The 16,876-nt window shown below is 41.9% G+C and overlaps 1 long non-coding RNA gene across 1 annotated transcript in view; it reads left to right on the top strand.

Annotated features, from left to right (window-relative positions):
- The window catches only part of LOC310632053, a 423,537-nt gene that overhangs the window by 143,157 nt on the left and 263,504 nt on the right, over nucleotides 1-16,876 (top strand). The gene's annotated exons all lie outside the window — the stretch shown is intronic.

Below are 16,876 nucleotides of genomic sequence, written 5' to 3'. Positions count from 1 at the left end.
CTTTGGGAGATGCCAAATAGAGGAAGGTAGGGATATGCACCATGCCCTGATTGCCAGCCGCGTCCAACTGTGCCTTTTGTTTCCTACCTAGATTTGTTTCTACCTATTGTTCATTACCTATTTGCTACATGTAAATAGAGCTGCCTCTAATCTGGTATCCTTTTACATACCGAGGAAAAAAATATTTTGTAGAAGCCAAGCATGTGGACAAATATTCTAAATTTGGGGAAGGCCTGAGGCTCATGATTTTTCTTTTGTCAGTAGGTGCTAACCTGAGGACATAAGAATCACCAGAATTTCCCACATTGGAGTTGGAGAGGTATATGGAAAGTGTAGATGTTCCCCCATCTTTTATAATGTCCAGCAGAAACTGATGATCAGCCAGAGAGAAGGACACCTTATGTCCCTTCAGCTCAATTCACTAAGCTGTGCCTGGATGTAGAAGGATAATATAGATGTTATAGGTAAAAGTAAAGGTTCCCCCGCACATGCGTGCTAGTCGTTTCCAACTCTAGGGGCCGGTGCTCATCTCCGTTTCAAAGCCAAAGAGCCAACGCTTGTCCGAGGACGTCTCCGTGGTTATGTGGCTGGCATGACTAGACGCCAAAGGCGCACGGAGCGCTGTTACCTTCCCACCGTAGTGGACCCTATTTTTCTACTTGCATTTTTACGTGCTTTCGAACTGCTAGGTTGGCAGAAGCTGGGACGAGTAACAGGCGCTCAACTCTGTTACGTGGCACTTGGGATTCGACCCGCCAAACTGCCGACCTTCTGATCGACAAGCTCAGCGTCCTAACCCACTGAGCCACCACTTCCCATCTAAATTAAATTAAATTAAACTAAATTAAATTAGATGTTATAGTCCCATCTAAATTCAAAAAGGCTCTCTTTTCCCCCTTCCATTTTGCTTCAATTATTTAAAAAGCCTGCAGTGATAATACATACTCTAAAAGCTGTTCAAAAAGTGTATTTAATTCACTTTTAAAAACACTTCTATTTTATAACGTACGGTTTTGTTTTTAAATATCCCCTTTTCCATCTTATATTTTGACTAATATTCTCTTCATATTCTGAAGGACCATAAAATGGACATCTGGCTGCAGTTGATAACTCACCATTGTTTTGAGTGAAAACTAAAATGTAGATACTAAATTAGGAGAAAGTATTCGCTCATAATGTTCTATAACCAAATGAAACCTGGAAATGAGAAAATTTTTCATGCATATGTAAGCCAATTGAAAGAGAAAATATTTTGTGGCATAATAAGGACATAACCATTGGGCTGAGGGTTTGTACTTGTTATCTAATGCAAATCTGATCACACCTGTTCTCCCATATTAGAACATTAATCCATTGGTTGCATTGCTTTAATCTTTTTTTTTTCTAGTAACAAAAATGAAATCACTTCTAGTTTTCCCATTTATCAATTTTTAGATGGTTAGCAGAGCAAGAGGGAGTGATATTTGTCTCTGACAACAATGGTTTTAAAAAAGAACCCAGCCATAATTAGCATCCAAGATATAGCAATCCTTTCAAAATAGTAGTAGGAATTGAAGAGATGAAATATTCTCATTGTGATCCTAACTGGAATCTTTGCACCTCACCCACGTTCTTGACATTCAGCATAATTTGAAAAGAGGTTTTTTTTAGGCAATCCATTCCTTCCTGCAGTGAGGCCAACATGATGAAATGTGTGTCAGGACATCACAGCACAAGCCCATGAAGCAGAATTTGTGTTGCAGTGTTGCAACTTAACTTTTCACCCCTTGTCCCTGCTCAGCCTGATGTCTATGTAAAGAAAGAAAAAGGCATTCGAAGTTGCTTCTCTTCAAATCATTGTGCAGGAATGCCAGGGTCCTCCAAAGGTGAAGCGGGAGCAAAATTGAGAGCCATTGTAAATTTGTGCATATGCTAAATACCATGCAAGCTAGTTTTACAAAGGGTTTTGTCCTAGGAAAACAGACTGTAACAGAAATAGTGGCATTAAGGGTTTTTTGACAATCATGCTTGCTACTGCACTTCTGCAAATGTCAGAACTCCTCTTTTGTGTCTAAAGCCCCCTGCTGGTTCCTGCTTTGTTAGACATGTAATCCTGTCTTATTGGAGTCCAAACATATTAGATCCAGGTGTGTGCCGTACAATTGAATCATCCCTGCTCATCGAGCCATAGGTTGTTTTTTTTTAACTTTGTATAAAGAAGCATGAAAGAGTCCTGCATATCGATAAACGATGTTGACTACAGTAAAAGAAATTCATTTTGTTCCTGTATTTGAAATGTAACTACATTTTGTGCCACTAAACACTGTGATGTATAAAAGAGCTGTTGAATGCCTTTGAATGTTGTTTTGTACTTTGGAATCATATCAAAGAGTTTTATTTGTAATTTCAATAGATATTTTAAATGATTCTCTCTTCTGTCTGTCTGGGTTCCCCCCCCCCCCACCCCTGCCCTTGTCTTCTTAATCTACTCTGGAGCCATTCCTAAGTGCAACCAGAGTTACCACTACTTTCCCTGGTCAAGTGGTGACGTCACTTCATATTCTTAAGGGATAATGATGTCATTGGTATTGGGCAATGTTTCCTGTTTACAGAAGCCCCCAAAGCTATTATACAGTGATTCCACTCTCACTTTCCACCACCTTCTTTAGCTTTTCAGCACCTTGTCTTGCCCAAAAGGATATGATTCAGCTGGCATAAGGCCACCAGCTGCTTTCTGAGATGGGGAGAAATAATCACTCTGTGACTTTTCCCCTTTCTGGATTATGAAAAGTTTTTTGGGGGGGTTTGTTTTGTTTTTAGACCAGACTCCCATTCTGTTGCAAGGAAAAGCTCATAAACTAGAAAGCTATGAATTTATTACATTGTAGCTTGACCTATGACAAACTGCACTTTGTCTGCTTGCTTCCAGGAAAATATCAAGAATGCCCTGGATTTAGCAATAAAGGTTGAGTCCAATATCTTTAGTCCTTACTGTTGTTTCTTGCCCCATAGGGAGCAAGAGTGATGGTTCCCCTGGCCAGCCCAGCATATTGCCTTTTTCAAAAATTGAAATGAGCTTCTCTGCGTAGTCCTCGGTCTTCAAGTAGGTTTTTTTTTCCTAAGGAGATGAGCTGTATGACATCAGCTTACATGTGCTGGAATTCCATGTACAGTTGCAAGAAAAAGTATGTGAACCCTTTGGGATTACGTGGTTTTTTGCATGAATTGGCCATAAAATGCGCTCTAAACATCATGTAAGTCACAACAATAGAAAAACGCAGTCTGCTTAAAATAATACTACACAAACATTAGCTGTTGTCATGTTTTAATTGAACATAAGATGGAAACATTCACAGTGCAGGGTGGAAAAAGTATGTGAACCTTTGGACTTAATAACTGGTTGACCCTCCTTTGGCAGCAATAACCTCAACCAAACGTTTCCTGTAGTTGCAGATCAGACCTGCACAATGATCTTCACAAAACTGTTTCAGTGTAGCAATATTCTTCGGATGTCTGGTGTGAATCGCTCTCTTAAGGTCATGCCACAGCATGCCACGTTTGAAGTTTGCAAAAGAGCACCTGGATGTTCCACAGCACTATTGGCAAAATATACTGTGGACAGATGAAACCAAAATTGAGTTGTTTGGGAAAAACACACAACACTATGTGTGGAGAAAAAAAGGCACAGCACACCAACATCAAAACCTCATCCCCACTGTAAAACATGGTGGAGGGAGCATCATGGTTTGGGGCTGCTTTGCTGCCTCAGGGCCTGGACGGATTGTTGTCATTGATGGGAAAATGAATTCCAGAGTTTATCAGGACATTTTGCAGGAAAACGTACGACCATCTGTCTGCCAACTGAAGCTCTGCAGAGGATGGGTGATGCAACAGGACAATGACCCAAAGCATACAAGTAATTCAACAAAACAATGGCTTCAACAGAACAGAATATGCCTTCTGGAGTGGCCCAGTCAGAGTCCTGACCTCAACCTGATTGAAATGCTGTGGCATGACCTTAAGAGAGCGATTCACACCAGACGTCTGAAGAATATTGCTACAGGTCTGATCTGCAACTAGAGGAAACATTTGGTTGAGGTTATTGCTGCCAAAGGAGGGTCAACCAGTTATTAAGTCCAAAGGTTCACATACTTTTTCCACCCTGCACTGTGAATGTTTCCATCTTATGTTCAATTCAAACATGACAACAGCTAATGTTTGTGTAGTATTATTTTAAGCAGACTGTGTTTTTCTATTGTTGTGACTTACATGACATTTAGAGTGCATTTTATGGCCAATTCATGCAAAACTCCACGTAATCCCAAAGGGTTCACATACTTTTTCTTGCAACTGTATGTACTTGTTTGGATATACAGGGAAGACATTCATAATGGAGATGAAATAACCACCAGACCTGTCCCGATCTTTTGTTACCCCAGCTAAAGGCACAAGGGAGCGTCTTAATTAATATGCACATTTATGTAGCATTTCCTCTAACAATTCAGGGCAATAACTTTTAGTGGAGGACAGAAGAACTGCTTCACAGACACTGAGCATATCTGGAGATTGGCAGTGACCATATTTCTACTGTCAGTTGTAAAATGACAATTATTAAAAGGAGTGAAAGAGGATAATTTAATTTCTTTGCCTGCAGTGCTCTCTAATAAAAGGAAAGAATGTTGGCCAGTATGATCTCGAGTGTTTTGTTGCATGTTTCAGTTTTGAATGATTAAATTAGTAAAGGCTAATCATAAAAAAGACAAGTCAATACTGACCAAGTTGCCAGTCCCAATTATGATCACTAAACAAGGACTATCTCTGTTAGCTGAAATTTTTTCAGGGAGGATATTCACGGGCCTGTCCTACAGATCTTGGCAGCCAGGCAGGTAAGTAGCAAAGGGGGCAGTCAGTTCTTAGATAACCAAGACAGCCGGGTTGGCCTAGTGGTTAAGGCACCAGGCTAGAAGCCAGGAGGATACGAGTTCTAGTTCAGCCTTAGGTAGGAAAGTGGCTGGTTGACCCTGGGCCAGACACTCTCAGGCCAACTCACCTCACAGGTTTGTTGTGGGGAAAATAGGAGGAGGAAGGTGTGTTGAATATGTTTGCTGCCTTGAGTTATTTATAAAAATAATAAAGATGAGATTTAAAAACCTTTGTTTTAAGTGCATGGTTATAAGCATGTCTTAATAGAAAGAGTGGGAGTAGTATGCTCTCTTACTTTGACAGGTTCATTTGCCTGACAATAAGTGAACAAATAAGATAATTTCTTTCCCTAGCTCAACAGGGGACGTTTATAAATTCCCCTTGAGGTTGGCATGTTTTATCTCTTGCCTATAACGGTGTTTCTTCACAGGCCTATACATGGTCACCAGGAGCTTCTCTGTCAAACTTGGTTCTTTTGCTGTGGCTTGTTAGGTTAACCTTAATTCACCACAGGTTTGGACTGGGTGGCCTTGGGGACTGTATGTTTTTATGAGTGGCTTACCTAGCTTGATAGTTGCAAGGGAAATGGCAACCTGTTGGAGGTGACACACAGACTGTGCACAGTGAGGAGATAAATCAACATTCTCATGGTTGTCTGCTTCATAACACCCCAGATGGACATCCAGAGCTTTCATAGGGCTCACTCAAGTCTTGAGAACTGTGATTTATGTAATTAAAAGAATAAAATAGCTCACAGAATTGTAGAGGTAGTAGGGATTCTTTGAACACTTGATTTCCAAGTTCCCAGCAAGATGGCTACCTAGCCTCCACTTGAATACAGGTAATCATCGACTTAGGAGCGGTTGCTTAGCAATTGTTCAGAGTTATGACCTACCTGAAAAAGGGGATGCAGGACCTGAATCCAAAGTTCAGATGGCCTGTGGTCATGTGACTGCAATTTGGGTGTTTGGTAACAGCTGTATTTGCATCCATTTGCAGTGTCCCATAAGTATGTGACTGCATTTTACTACAGCTTTGCCGGAAAAACGGCACTTCCAATTTTGGGCAAAACTATACACCAATTGGCTCACTTAATAACTGTGGCAGTCACTTAATGACTGCAACATTTTCACCACACCGGTGGGAAGGTAACAGCGTTCCGTGCGCCTTTGGCGTCTAGTCATGCCGGCCACATGACCACGGAGACGTCCTCGGACAATCGCTGGCTCTTCGGCTTTGAAACGGAGATGAGCACCGGCCCCTAGAGTTGGAAACGACTAGCACGCATGTGCGGGGGAACCTTTACCTTTACCTTTATACACCAATTGGCTCACTTAATAACTGTGGCAGTCACTTAATGACTGCAACATTTTCACTTACAACTAAGTGGTTTGCATAACAATCATTGTAAAGACATGAAACAATCAGGTTGGCCATGTGACCAACCCATTTTATGACTTTACTGCTTTTGGCTGTAATGGGCAGGCTCTGTTATGGTAGTATCTTGAAGACTCCCTATACATCCAAGCAAGGGGAGTCCATTGCCTTGTCAGTCCGTTTCCTTTGTTGAATTGTTCTTAGCTTTTGCTTGCATTCCATTGGGATTTCTCTTCTGTAACTTAAACTGTTCATTCTGAGTTCTGCACTCTGGAATGAGAGAGAGGAAAGCTTGATCTTATACACTTTCAGATTTGAATATGGAAATCATATTCCTTTCCACTTTAGTTTTTTTTTTTTGTGAGCCTCCTTCAACTTTTCTTAAGTCCTCGTCCCCTGATAATCTCCGTTGCTGAATCTGTTTTCATTTTCTCCAAATTAGTTTTACAGTGTATGGCTAGAAATAGACGGAGTACTCAAAACAAGATCAGACCAAAGCAGGAACAGAAGTCACGTTTCTGTTGACGCAGCCAAACATTTCATTTCCCTGTTTTGCATTTACTTTTGGCTCAGGCATTTGTCAGTTTTCAGTCAACTATTATTCCAAGCTCTTAAAAAAAAAGTTTCAAGTTTATTTTCAAGTTTTATTTAATTTGTATACCGCCCTTCTCCCTGGTAGGGACTCAGGGCGGTTCACAGGGCATATATAAAAAAGACAATACAAAAATTAAAAAAGATTAAACCCATGCCCAGTTAAAAACAGTAATACAAATCTAAAATGACAAATTAAAACCCATAATCCCCCGTCAGGCCAGACCAGCCATTTCAAATAGGTGGGTCTTCAGGCCACGACGGAAAGTTCGGAGGTCTGATGCCGTCCGGAGCTCCACCGGCAGTTGGTTCCATAATGCCGGAGCGCCCACAGAGAAGGCCCTCCCCCTGGGGGCCACCAGTCGGCATTCCTTGACTGGCGGCACCCTGAGGAGGCCCTCTCTGTGGGAACGCACAGGGCGGAGGGGAGTTGATGCCGGCAGCAGGTGGTCCCTGAGGTATCCCGGACCCATGCCATGTAAGGACTTAAAGATCGTAACCAAAACCTTGAACCTCACCCGAAAGACAACTGGTAACCAATGCAGCTCGCGGAGCAAAGGTGTAACATGGGAGTACCGGGAAACTCCCAAGACAACTCTCGCGGCCGCATTCTGTACCAGTTGGAGCCTCCGAGTGGTCTTCAAGGGAAGCCCCATGTAGAGAGCATTACAGTAGTCAAGGCGAGAGGTCACGAGCGCATGAGTGACCGTACACAGGGCATCCCGGTTCAGATAGGGTCGCAACTGGCGCACCAGGCGAACCTGGGCGAAAGCCCCCCTAGTCACGGCCACTATATGATCTTCCAGGGTAAGCCGTGAATCTAGGAGGACTCCCAAGTTGCGAGCCCTATCCACGGGGGGTAAGAGCTCACCCCCCATAGAAAGAGATGGAACATTTTGAATGTCCCGGGATGCCGGAATGTACAGCCACTCAGTCTTGTCAGGGTTGAGCTGAAGTCTGTTCCTCCCCATCCAGACCCGAACCGCCTCCAGGCAATGGGACATCACAGAGAGGGCATCACTGGGGTGGTTTGGGGTCGAAATAAAAAGTTGGGTATCATCGGCATATTGATGATACCCAACTCCAAAACCACGAATGATCTCACCCAGCGGTTTCATATAGATGTTGAACAGGAGGGGCGAGAGGACCGATCCCTGAGGAACTCCACAAGCGAGAGTCCTAGGGGTCGACCTCTGCCCCCCTGCCAACACCGACTGCGAGCGTCCCAGGAGATAGGAGGAGAACCACTGGAAAACTGTGCCTCCCACTCCCAATCCCCTGAGACGCCGCAGCAAGATACCATGGTCGATGGTATCGAAAGCCGCCGAGAGGTCTAATAGGACTAGGACAGAGGAATATCCCCTATCCCGAGCCCTCCAGAGATCATTCACCAGAGCGACCAATGCCGTCTCCGTGCTGTGCCCGGGCCTGAAACCCGATTGGTAAGGGTCCAGATAATCCGCTTCATCCAGGACCAGAGGGAGCTGATGCGCCACCACACTCTCAACAACCTTCGCAAGAAAGCGAAGGTTGGAGACTGGACGAAAGTTGTTCAATACAGCTGGGTCCAGGGCAGGCTTCTTGAGGAGAGGTCTCACCACCGCCTCCTTCAAGACGGTGGGGAAATAACCCTCACTCAAAGAAGCAGATATAACCGCCTGGAGCCAGCCTCGTGTCCTCTCCCTAGCTGCATAAACCAGCCAGGAAGGGCACGGATCCAATAAACATGTGGTGGAACTCAGCTTCCCCATAATCCTGTCCACTTCATCAGGGGTCACAGAATCAAACTCCTCCCAGATAACATTGACAGGACCGCCCGTGTCCTGATTACTACACTGGGTATCTTCCCTGCAATACCAGTGCAGGGTTGTTGTTTTTTTTTTTTTGCATTTTCTTTATGAAATCTACAACTTGTGTTACAGTATCATTTATATAAGGAGAGTTTACAATCATTAACATTATCAAATTAGAAAATGTTAAGCATAAAATGCAATTAAAATTAAGGCAAAAATAAATCAAAAAATCAAATCGGTTCCGCTAACAATGAAAAGTATAATGAAAAAAAAAATGGGTTTCTGCCATTTCTCAAAATCCCAGAAGAGGAACCAAATGTGCTTAGCTATCCTAGTCTGGGAGTGACTGAGGCGATGGATGGTCTTCTTCTCCATACAGATAGTCTTTGTTAGTGACTGCCTCATTTAGCAACTGTTTGCAGTAATGAGGGTATGAAAAAGTAAACTTTGTAACCAGTCCTCACATTCATGACCTTTTTAAAGCTCTGTAAAGTGAAGGAACCCTGAAGTCAGATCATAAGCACACTCACAGTTTCACTTAGTGACTGCTTTGCTTAGTGACCAAGTTTATGGTCCCAATTGTGGTGGCTAAATGAGGACTACCGGTATTAGGTAGCTGAGATTTTGAGAGGGAGAGTATTCAAAGTTTCCTGCCCTACAGATTTTGGTAACCAGGCAGGTAACATAGCAGAAGAGGTAGTCCCTTCAGTAATGGTCCTCTGTTGAGCATCATATCCCTGTACTTTGGATTGATCAACAGCCTGGCCATTGCAGTTTGCACAACAGCCAATTCTGATCCCTTTTAAAACCTGTCTTCACATACCGTGCAGGGCCCCTTGTCAAGACAAAATGTAACCAAGTGGGGATGCCCGTAGGGAAGTCCAACCAGTTCAGGAAAAGATCCCTGTTGGCTTTGCAAACACAACCTTCATCAAATCCAGGGGAAAACTGGGTGTGTAAAAGCACCCCCAAACTGCAAACCTGTTCTTTATAGAAAAGTGCAACTCCATCCCAGACAGGCCTCACTTCCCCCACCCCACCCCTTCCTCCCCAAGTTCAGCTGCTCTTTACAACATCATCTCCTCCTAGTCTGGATTTAATTTCACCTATTCTCCCTCATCTCATTACTCATTACTGAGTTGAAGGAAGCTAAAAAATAAATGGTTTTAATGTCTGCTGAGAAGATGTGGCCATGCTTGCATCAACAAGAGAGGAAAGCCAAGTTTGGAATAGTGGAAATTCTCCATTATTTCAACATGACAGGAGGTGGGTCATATAAATATTCTGAATGGGAATTGTTATGCTAACATTTCCAACCAAAGGCCTTTATGTATGTATCTAATTCTTCAATAAATTTTAGTTATTTATAATTTATTTTGTAACCTGAGTGGCTAGGATCCCAACTGAATTCTTCTTTAATTATGCTATATATCCTATTTCTTTTACACGCTACTTAAAAAAACAAAGCATCCCTCATACTTCCACTTATTTTATTAAAAACCAGCAGGGTGCAGCCTTTGCACACAATATAAAAGGATATTAAATAGCTTTCCTACTGAAATATTTAACAGGCAACATACAAATGTATGCATAGTACTGGTACATTAAACAATGGATTTGTATGTAAGAGTGATCATTGATGGTGATTGGGTACAATATGGATATATCCTTTTTTTACTAGATAATAGTGTTTTATATGCTAAATAATGGTATTTTAGAACTTTTTTCCAACAGTATCTGTGCCAATCTTTTACAGAAAGCAACAAAACAAAAAATAGCGAAGTGTTTTCTGTTGTTGCTCCAGCTTAAGAAAACAAAACAAAACAAACATAAATATAAAATTTAAAAAAAACCTAAGTGAAACCAAATATCTTGGGGGAAAATGCCAGACATTATCTCTTTTGTAGTTTTCAAAGTAGGCACAGATAGCATTTAAAAAAAAATCCAGCCAGCCATTCATTAATTAAAATGTAATATAAAAACTAATTAAAATGCTATATATAAAATAAACTTGAATGGATGAATCTTTTCATTACTGCCTTTGGTAATCAAAATTAAAACAATATGCACATCCCAACTCAATTACCAGACTCTTGCTAGTTCATAATAAAAGAATAAAGAAGAAAACTAATATCAATCAATTAAATACCAAGCCATGTCATGCCACACCACATCACACCACATCACAGAACAGCTGATAGCTGCCTAGACTTCTGATGGTGCTTTGGCAGTGACCAGGATAATAACACGGAATGGCCTGGGATCTGTGGAGCTCCTATTGGTGGCCTTGGGTTGCTATAGTACATCCCTCTCCTTTGATTTCACATGACTTCCCTCCGTGGCTGTCTGATTTGGCACTGGGCAGCTGATGCAGAAAACCAGTCAGGCATTACTTAGACTGCTTAACTATACACAGAGAAAAAATGTGTATAGGGCCAGATTATTTTCAAGACTGCTTCTCCTTGAAGGTATCTAACTTTCTACTAAGTAGTAGAAGCTGGGAACTCCCAAGATCCTTTACATGTTGCCATCTAGTGGGTCTAGGCCAGGGGTAGGCAACCTTGGCTCTTTTATGACTCATGGACTTCAACTCCCAGAATTCCTGAGCCAATTCTGGGAGTTGAAGTCCATGAGTCATAAAAGAGCCAAGGTTGCCTACCCCTGATCTAGGCAATGTGCCTGCTCAATAGCAGCCTCTTTGCTTTAAGGCAGTGGTCTTCAAACTTGGCCCTTTTATGACTTGTGGACTTCAACTCCCAGAATTCCTCAGCCAACTGGCTGAGGAATTCTGGGAGTTGAAGTCCACAAGTCATAAAAGGGCCAAGTTTGAAGACCCCTGCTTTAGGGCTTTGTCCTCCTGAAATATGGCAGACCCCTGATTGTCCAAAAATCCTTGAAAACGTGGATTTTTCCTGTCAGCCTTGGGGCATGGTGAGGCTGGAACCCAGTACAATTAGTTTTACTGGAGATATGTTGCATTGGGAGGTGCCATGAGTTTCTCTCTTGGTTTTACATTTTCTTTATAATTTTTATTGAAATTATGAGTTTTGTTACCTAAGAGGGGCTCCTGCATAAGTTTTGAAACAAAAATAACAACATAAAATAAATCAAATACTCCAACTGTAATAGGATGAAATAAGATCAGATCAGATGAGCTGGAAGATGTGGTGGAATAAGAGCGACAGAGGAGTGAAAGAATGAGGAAAGGACGATGGGGAAAAAATAGAAGGGTATAGAGGCAAGGATGCAATCTCTCTGGAGCTGTTAATGCAACCAGTGGTAACACCAACGATGGAACCAGTGATGAAATTGATGATGGTACCAGTGATAGAGATGCCACCGGCAATGAAGTTAATGATTGGGTCAATGATCGAAACAGCAGTGATGAAGATAATGACAGAATTGATGACGGAGCAATGAAGGAGCAAAAGTCCAAATCCCTGTATTCTGAAAATGCAGGGAATTTGCAATACCCTGCAACCTCTGTACTCTGAATTGGGGCATGTTTCTTGGCAGTATCTGCAGCTTTTATTGGTGGGAGGGAAGGCGTGCTTAACAAGTCCTTGTTTCCCCCCTCTCCTTTATTCTGATTCCTTACACTTATGGTTCCAGAGTATATAATGGCCCCAACTGTGGTAGAAATAGTTTGTTTTTTTCTACAGGGCAAGTAACATTTTGTGCCTCCTGTAATACAGGTAGCCCTCAACTTAAAATAATTCATTTAGTGACCAATCAAAGTTACAATGGCACTGGAAAAAGTGACTTATGACTGTTTTTTTCACACTTACGGCCACTGCAGCATCCGCATGGTCAGATGATCAAATTTGAGACATTGGCAACTGACTCATATTTGTGACGGTTGCAGTATCCCGGGGTCACGTGATCACTTTTTGCGACCTTCTGACAAGCAAAGTCAATGAGGAAGCCAGATCCACTTAACAACTGTGTTGCTTACTTAACGACTGCAGTGATTCACTTAACAACTATGGCAAGGAAGGTCGTAAAATGGGGCAAAACCCATTCACAAATGCCTCACTTGGACACAGAAAGGTTGGGCTCAATTGTGGTCGTAAATTGAGGACTACCTGTTCTCTGTTGTCTGATTTTACACCTCAACTTCTCACCTCAGGGGTGCTCGGCACCTGCAGGACTAACTCTCTGAATCCAGGCACGAGGTGGATCCCTTTGCTCTTTGGGGAGAGCATGACAAAGAAGAATGGGAAGAGAAAGAAAGGGAAAACATTCCTATCCTCAAACCTTATAGACCTAGGATTTGTCTTGTGCTCCTTGGTGGAGCAGTGGGCTAATGCCTCCTTAAGTAACACCAGGTGCCTGCAATTAGTGCAGGTTCGAGTCCCACCAGGCTCAAGGTTGACTCAGCCTTCCATCCTTCCGAGGTAGGTAAAATGAGGACCCAGATTGTTGGTGGCAATTAAGCTGGCTTTGTAATAATGCCACTTGGGGGGGGGAAAGCCCTAATAAGCAGGCATATACATCGAATGAAGGCTATTGCTAAGCACATTGGTTTGTGCTTTAGATTGTAAGCCGCCCTGAGTCTTCGGAGAAGGGTGGGATATAAATGGGATTAAAATAAATAAATAAAAAAAATTAATAAAAACCAGTCTTCCCATGTTAAACCAAGAGAAGTGTTTGCAAAGCCTGTTCCTCTGTGTCGTTTTCCATTTTCTCCACTTCTTTTCCTTCAACATTTTCCCAGAGGGATGGCTGCATTATTCTCCCATAGCAAAACTAATGAAGATCTTTCTGCCCCTCCCAGCTCGGGATGAAATCCAAATGTGCAAAACGTACAACACACATTTTTTGGATTTCTGAAGCTGATATGATGATAGTTGATATACTGTACATCTATCTCCTGCCTAATCCTATCTGTGGGTTTGTGCCAATATCTCAACCTGGTGATATAAAGGAAAACCATATGGCTGTAATCTTGTACATGAAGAGGAGCGCCTTCAGCCCTTTGTTCTCTGAGTTCTGGCTACTCTTGAATAGTTTTGGAGCAATTAATCACGTTAAATGTAAAATCATAGATTCAATTTGAGCACCAAGATGAGGACTTTGATGATAGCCTTGTACTTCAGGTTGTGCTGATAATCATTCTTTCTGTCTGGTGTCTCTCTAAGAATTATCACCAGCGCTTATCTCTTCCTGTACATTTCCACAGGCTGAGCTGGCATTTTATTAGTGTATGGGGAGTGGAAGATCACACTGTCAGCATTAACATGTTTTTGGCAAGCACTCTCTCTCCTAGGTCTTTCTGGCTGTATCCTCCATTTATTCTTGTATTTCATTTTCTGCCTCTGTCTGCAATGCAAAGCATGACTTGGACAAGGTCTTTGAAAGTTAGGATAGCTAGGGAAAAACTCTGAGGGAAAAGAATGTCAATATAATTTCAAAAACTGAATGTTGAACGTAGGGCTCAGAGGTAAAGCAGGAATTTCTCACTATATAGTCAAGGGAATACAGCTCCCCACTGTTAAGTCAAGATGGCAACACCTACTTATTTCATGTCATATCATGTACAGATCCTATACTCTGAGGGCTCTTTCCCATGGCAGTGTTCAAGAGCTGTTCACCAGTTCTTGAGTTAGCAGAAGAGTATGCTAGCATACACTGGGCTGGCCTCCATTTCCCATTCTTCCAATAGAAACAAGGCCAGTATTTCCCAGCCTTGAGCTCTTAAAGATAGGTGGACTTCAACGCTCAGAACTCCCTATCATGGCTACATATCTTTTAAGTGGCCAAAGTTGGGAGACACTGAACTAGGCTGATGAAAGATGTTATCGTTACACAACCATAATGGGCCACATTAAAGAAAAGCTTCTTTTCTCCTCTCACCTGCTGTCAGGCAAGCCAGAATCAATAATGGTCCTTTACCTGGGGTTCCAGCATCCTAGAATAGCAGCTTCATCCACCCATCAAGGTGCCCAAGAGGTTGCAGGTACAGAACGGGATGATGAGTGAGGTCGGAGGGGATATTCCTGTTCAATCCAACCAGATTGTCTGCTTATCAGGCTATTTCTGAGAAGGGGTATTCTACTCTTCTGAAAGAATTTAAACCCATCTTTAAACCATAGCCCAGCTGACAAGTAACAAGAACAGAGAAGGAGTGAAGGTAAAACTGATGTATTGATAATGAGTACCCTTTGTCCTTGACTAATTCTGGCCTTGTCGTCTGCAGCACCTGGAAATAGACAGTCAATAGCCAGCTGTCATCACCAGGGCATTTAGTGCCACCAAAGCTGGAACAGAATAAGGAAACAACCACATGAAATCCTTTGTTGGCAGAAGCAGTGGAAAACTTTTCCTCAATGATGACAGGACTGGCAGCACTTAGCTGACAGAAGTCAACTCTTTCCAGGTTTAAACTGACCTTGTTAGTGATCTCTCACAGTACTATATGTTTCTTAAACACAGATTTAAAAGAGATAAGTCTAGCATTTTTCACACAAGCACTGAAGATCCTCTGCACAATCTGACAATTGCTTTAGAAAATATCAGTCAGATGTCTGTGTAGAAGTTAGATGTTTGTTTGTTACAATTGTTGTTAGCTGCAAAGTCGTGTCCGGCTTGTTACAAACCTTTGTTACAAACCACCCTCCTATTTTCCCCACAACAGCAACCTTATATATAAGGTGGGCTTAGCTGAGAGAGACTGACTGGCTCAAGGTCACCTAGCAGGCTTTCATGGCTCAGACAGGACTAGAATTCACATTCTCCTACTTTCTAGCCTGGTCCTCTCCTGCAGCACTAGCCAAAAGGTCCACAAAGGACAACCCACAGTGATCAAAGGCATGCTTCCATTCATCTAAATGGGGCTAAAAGGAGGTGGGTAGATCCCAACACCTGACTGTGTTATTGAAGCATGCTAAATTGTATCCTTCTCCAAAATTCCCATCAGAAGTGGGAAAACACTGCTTGAAAATGGGGACAACTAAGGACACTTTAAGATGGAAGTGATGAGACAAGGGTGATATCATAAAGATGCAGAAGATAAACGTTGCAAGACCATGTTCTTGCTGAAATTAGGGAGATTGTCTACATGCTATTATGGACTAGAATATTTTCCTACTAGTGGATCCCTTCTTTCAATTGTTCAGAGGAAGAGGAGGAAGAGGAGGAGGAAGAAGAGGATAGGCTTCTACTTATCCAGTTGTATCATACTTCTTATCATTCTTGTCTTCCCAACCGGGAATTCTACTGGATATGGAACTTAGCAACCTTAGGCAGACCTTGAAAGATGTTTTTTTTTTTTTGAACATTTTTCATCAGCCTAGTTCATTGTTTCCGAAACCTGGCCACATGAAGATGTGTAGACTTCAATTCCCAGAATTCCCTAGCCAGCCATGCTGGGGAATAATGCAAGTTTTGATGAGAAATCCTTCATTAATATAGACAAATATGTAAATATTAAAAGAAATTTATGGGGAGGAGAGGGAAAAACAAAGAAAAGAAGAAGACAACAATCATACAGAGTTCAAGCAAAAACAACAGTCAATTAATCTAATTATATATTACTTCTTTTAATAGAATCATGGGTATTAAAATCTGTATACAGTACATTACTTAAGAGAAAGCTTCTTAGCCTCCTGCATGAATGCTATTAGTTCTCTTCTTGGTTTTTCTAAAAAAGCAACAACACAAAACACTGTTTTTCCACATGTCTACAGGGGAGACAGTTATTTTTCCCCTTCTGATATAAGATACTTAAGTACGGTAATAAATCAGATTGATGAACCCAGTTACCTAAGGCTGTTTGTTGAATGATAACTATTTTAGCTGGTTTTTGCTTTTGTTTAAAACCAGGGAAGGCATTGTATAAAAATGATTGCTGGGATATTGGGAAAGAAAAGATGAATTCTGATTTATTCAGGTTTCCCAGCTGGGGTCAATTTAATAAATGCTCTTGGGGGCACTGTTGAGCCATATAAAATACTGGAGTTTGTCAGACATGCATATTGATATAGTAGGTAAATTTTATATAAAGCATCAGCCATTGGAAGAAATAGCATGACATATATCAGATAGAAAACAGCCTTGTCCATGATATAGACATAAAGATACAGTGATAGAAAGATAGTGATAGATAGATAGATAGATAGATAGATAGATAGATAGATAGATAGATAGATAGATAGACGGACAGACAGATAGATGTGTGTATGTGAGAGAGAGGGAGGGAGGGAGAGGGAGAC

This window comes from Vipera ursinii (assembly GCF_947247035.1).
Source record: "Vipera ursinii genome assembly, chromosome: 1".
NCBI lineage: Eukaryota > Metazoa > Chordata > Lepidosauria > Squamata > Viperidae > Vipera > Vipera ursinii.
Note: the sequence above shows the minus strand (reverse complement) of the source record. Positions and strands in the feature narration are given on the sequence as shown.